This window comes from Oxyura jamaicensis, chromosome 17, assembly GCF_011077185.1.
Source record: "Oxyura jamaicensis isolate SHBP4307 breed ruddy duck chromosome 17, BPBGC_Ojam_1.0, whole genome shotgun sequence".
NCBI classification, from domain to species: domain Eukaryota; kingdom Metazoa; phylum Chordata; class Aves; order Anseriformes; family Anatidae; genus Oxyura; species Oxyura jamaicensis.
In genome coordinates this window covers 926,919-931,849 of record NC_048909.1, presented here as the reverse complement: position 1 = coordinate 931,849, position 4,931 = coordinate 926,919, and the positions used below count along the sequence as shown (strand labels likewise).

The 4,931-nt window shown below is 60.5% G+C and overlaps 1 long non-coding RNA gene across 1 annotated transcript; it reads left to right on the top strand.

Annotated features, from left to right (window-relative positions):
* The first annotated feature begins 240 nt into the window (after window positions 1-240).
* On the top strand, window positions 241-4,482 carry LOC118175388. The gene is made up of 3 exons (XR_004754955.1): window positions 241-358; window positions 1,416-1,505; window positions 2,501-4,482. It is a non-coding gene; the product is annotated as an uncharacterized LOC118175388 (long non-coding RNA).
* The last annotated feature ends 449 nt before the right edge of the window (window positions 4,483-4,931 follow it).

Sequence of the window (4,931 nt, the reverse complement as noted above, 5' to 3'; positions counted from 1 at the left end):
ACGGGGACACCGGGGGTACCCAGCTCTGTGTCCCTGCTCTGTGATGTTGCTGTGGCCACCGTGGGGACCCGCGCCCTTCCTGCCACCCAAACGGCCCGTGCTGAGCCCCGGCCTCCTCCCACGGTGCTGGATGGGGCCGTGCACGTGGGGCTGGGGCACGGGCTCCCCCCGCCGCAGCTGAGCCCTCGGGGACACGAACTACGTTTCCCACAGCACTTTGCAAGGGGAGCCGCCCCCTCCCGCGGCTCTGCGGGACCAGACTGCGCTTCCCAGCCGGCTCCGCCGGGGAGAGCCGCGCGGAAGAGCCCCGCAGCGAGGGGCTGGGGTCGCCCGGCCCGGCCCGAGCCGCCGGCCCCGGGTGAGTGGGAGCGCGGGGCCGGCGGGGGGGAGACGGGGCCGGCACTGGCAACGCGGTCCCCGGGGGGTGCGGGGTCTGGGATCGGCTTCGGCAGAGCCTCCCCCGGCCGGCTCCGTGCCTCAGTTTCCCCAAGCCTGGGCACCGGGAGGAGCGCGCCCCGCGCACTCGGCCCTCGGACCCCGGGGGGAAATCGCGCTCCCGTGGCAGGAGGGCAGGAGCTGCCGGACCCCCCCGCGGCCCCTCCGCCCCCGGCTGCCCGTCCCGGCTTGACCTGCGTCCCCAGAGAAAAACGACTGGATTTTTTTTTTCAGATGGAGGGAGGCTTTAAAAATAAAATATAAAATAATAATTTTAAAAAATAAAAAGGCAGCGCCCCGGCAAGAAAAGCCCGGCCCGACCCGCGTGTCGCTGCCTGCCCGGGCGGTGTCGCTGTGGTTGTTCCGCGGCGGCGGGGCCCGGCCCACGCGCGGCCGCGCTCACGGGTGGGCTTCGCACCCGGCACCCGCTGCCCGGGCCCCTCCGTCCCTCCTCGCCCAGAGGGTCTCAAAAGCGCAGCTCTTGCTACAGGCGCCTCGGAGGTTTGGGGGCAGGGTTCTGGGGAAGTTTTATGGTGGGTTCGGACGCCGCCGCCCCGCTGTGCCGCTCCTCCTCCAGAACTTTCCAGCCTCCGTTTACTGATGTCCAGTTTGATCTTGTGCCAACGGTGTCTTTATTAACTGCAGGCAAAGCTGGAAGGGTCCCCAGCAAGATGAGGGCTTCAGGCTTCAGCAGCAAGTGGGGGGCAAGGCTGGGGCATGCTGGCCCCAAGAGGGACTAGGATCCCCCAGTTCATCCCCACTGCTGTTGGCCCCGGGAAGCTGAGCCCCCTTGACTGCATAGAGATGGGCAGGGGCTGCGTCCCCAGCCCTGGGAGCTTCCTCAGAACATCTCCGTGCTTTGCCCTGGTCACACCACCTCCATAACCCTTGCATGCTCTTGTGCACAGACATGTCCACAATGGTAGTATAGCTCCAGGATGGGTTGGTTGGGATTTGGGTTAATCTGGGTCCCATTGCAGGGAAAAGGAACAGGAACAGCTACAACATCTGTGGACCCTACAGGATCCGTACTAGACCAAGGTGGCCACCAAGGCAACTCCCTTCTGCCTGTGAGTACTTGGTCTGCTGCCTAAAGCCAAAGCATCCCAGAGCCTGATGGATTCAGGGTCACAGCAGCATCCCCCCTTCCTCCCCAAAGCTTTCCAGCCCCGTGCCATCTTCAGGAGCTTCAGCTCCCTTCTGCCACATCTCAAGCACCGTGGCTGGGGAGCTGTGGCCCAGCCTCAGCATAGGACTGGAGGCACCAAGGAAGGCTGGGCTGGGCAGGGTGCATGCAGACGCAGTGCTCCAGGTTGATGCATTTTAGCTGAGATGCTTGGAGGTGAAAAACTCCGTCAAAGGGACTTGGGGATGAACAGAAAGGCCTCAGCTCCCCAAGGTGCCGCTTCTGTGATGGAGGACCACGGGCCATTGTAGGGCGCAGACATCCTCAGTGCCACCTGCTGTGCCAGTTTCTCCTTGTTTTCAGCACAGGGAAGATTACAGAGCCATGGGTTTGTCTCTGCCATGATAACACAGCCTGGTGCTGCACTGGTGTTTGCCTGTGGGAAGTTCGTGCTTCACTGTGAGGTCAGATAGGGACTGGAGGGGACGGTTCTTCCTCTCCTGTGCTCTTCTGACTCATGCCATTTCAGAACGCTGTCCCCAGCTTTTAAATATTAAACCTGTGCTCGTGGCGTCGTGGCCAAGGCATACCTTGTGATAAGACATGGAGCGCTCTGTGCTGCCTTTGCCCCTCTCTGGGGCTCTGTTCAGGGTGCAGGGTGAAGGCAGGGACTCAGACCATTTCCCTGCAACATGGGGATGTTACTCCTGAACACCTCCCTTATTTACCCCATTTCTATATCCTCATCATGGGGCTGTGCTCCCCCGTGAGGTTGCTGCTACCTGGAAGCAGCAGGACTGAAGTCCTGAGCCATCCCAGGGCTTGATCATCCTCTCGGAGGCTTTTTGTCCCAGCTCTGCCCAAGGGGCTTCACCCTGTCCTAGTGGGTCTGGGGGGTCCATAGGAGGAGTTACAGCTGCTCTTGCTTTCTTCTGGCAGATGCTGGGGACCTGGCAGAGGACGAGGTGGAGGCTGCGGTGCACCAGGGGACCACATGGACACACTGCTGGGGACAGAGCATGGTGGCAGTGACAACCCCTTGCCACCCTGGGACCTCAGGAGCAGCGGAGAGAGCCCTTATCCCTGAAGCACTCCCATGGCAGAGAGCCCTATAAAGGCCAAGGCACAGGAGGGGCTTTGTGCCCCACACCAGCTCAGACACTGCAGACCCCCACGGGTCAGTGCCCCAGTGGGACCCTCCTCTGGCACTGGAGAAATCGGGCACCTCGGGAACGGGGTGGGGGATACACCCAGGAGGGGGAGGTTGGCATCACAGGCAGTCATCAGCACTTGCTAAGGTTAAATCGATGGGACCACTTGCCCTGGGTGCTCGTGCTGTTCCCTGGGACCTTCTCCCATCCCCGTCCATCACTGGGAGCATCACGGCGTTGGTCACCCCTGTGCTCAGGGCTGGTGGGGTGGACAGGACAGACACCCCTGCACCAGGTGAGCATCCTGCCCCCACTGCACCCTGATGGCAGGAGGGGGCTTGGGGCTCACCTGTCCCCTGGCAGGGGATGACGGGCACCTGGAGTCCTACACTGACCCTGGTGGAAGCAAACCAGTCCTTCAGCCACAGTGTATTCCCCAGGAGGGCACTACAGGGGGGTGAAAGCCTGAATCTGTCCTTTGCAGCATTCAACAGCATCATTCCCTTCTCCTGTCCCCAAAACTGGTCCATCCACTGGCCGTGGCAGAATCCTTCAGGATTTTTCTGGCCAGCGCTGGGCACAGGGCAGGCCCACAGCCAGGGCGAGCTGCCACTGGCCCTGGAGCTACAACCACGCATCAGGAGTCTGATGTTCAAATATTGTTTGTTCACAGGATACAACTCTGAACTGAGCTAGGAGAGCCGTGTCCAGGTTCCTTGGTGGCAGATAAGCCGGACCGAGGTTGTGGCTGGGCTGGCAGCCGGTGGTTGCTTAGGAACTGCACTTGCAGCAAGCAAATGAGCGAGGCGAAATAACACCTAGCTGTTTGTCACTTCAAAGCAGCCTCGTTTCCCGCAGTTGTCTGTGGGGAAAAGAATTTCAGCAGGAAAATGCAACTGGAAGGTAGGAGCCACCCGAGACATGGCCTGTTCAGGGTGAAGTGATGAGGAGAGAGGCCCCCTAAAGATGTCACAGCACTCACAAAGATGCTCCAATTCCATGCATGCTTTCTCCAGCATGCAAGGATGCAGCAAGCAGTTAGAGGGGAGAAAAAGCCACAGCTGGCAGGGCCAAAGTTCAAAAACGTGGGGCTGAACAAAGTGAGGAAGCTCAAGGGCAACCCAAAAAAGCAGGCAGACCCGTGGGAGGGGGGCATGCACAATGTTCCCAGCAGGGTCCTGATGTCCCCATCACGGGCAGCCAGCAGCTGGTCTGGAGCCTGTGGGTGCTGCAAGGACAGAAGTGTCCCCAGCCGCGGGACATGTAGGGCATGGCTCCACTGACAGCCACCCACTGCCTGCCAGCCCCGGCGGGTGCAGGATGGTGTCTGGCTCTGCTCGCTGCCTTTCATGCCACCGTTCTGCCATGTCACAAAGCGCTGGTCTCAGCACCCCCCCAGTTCCAGCCCCAGAAAGGTCTCCACGGCCATGGCAGAGCACCCGCAGTGCCCAGTCCTGTGTGAATAACCAGGAGCCTGCCAGGATTTTTTGACTGATACTGGCAATCTCAGAGGACACCTCAACTCGAGCCTCGAGGATCTTCAAACAACATTTATTTTGTTAGCCCCAGAAGGTCCCACTGCAGGGACAGGCATTTCTGACCCGAGGCTCTCCAGGACCCAACGTGGCACCAACAGCCATGTCCGTCAAGTGTTTTCCTCCTGCTCCCGGGGCCACACAGTGCCACGGCATGGGCACAGCAGGGTGACTGAGCTCCTCCCAGCCCACCCATAGCAAAGGATGATAATAAAGGGGCAGAAACATTTTGAAATTGGCAATGTGCTGGGAGACGAGAGGCACAGCAAGGAGCTTCCCCTGCAAACGGTGACTTCTTGCCACTGCTTGGTGGACTGGTGACTTTTTGGAAGCTAAAGAAAGATTGCGGGTGGCCCAGGGGTGGGAGTGGGGTGCAATAAGGGGTGGCACCTGCAAAGGGGTGGGTGCTGGTGGGGGTCAGTGGGGTGTCCAGTGAGCAGGGAGGTGCTGTGGAGGGGGCTGGTGGTGCAGTAGGGTGACACAGGGAGCACGAACCAGTACACAGGAACAGAGCTGCCAGGGAAATGGGATGTGGGGGCTCATGGTGGCTGCAGGGGCTCTTGGTATATCTAAGGAAGAGCCCTCAGATGCACTTGTGTTTCCTCAGGGTAGGGGCAAGCATCACCCACAAACATCACCCACACCATCAGGCTGTGAAGCCCCAGCACAGCTGCTGCCCCTCGC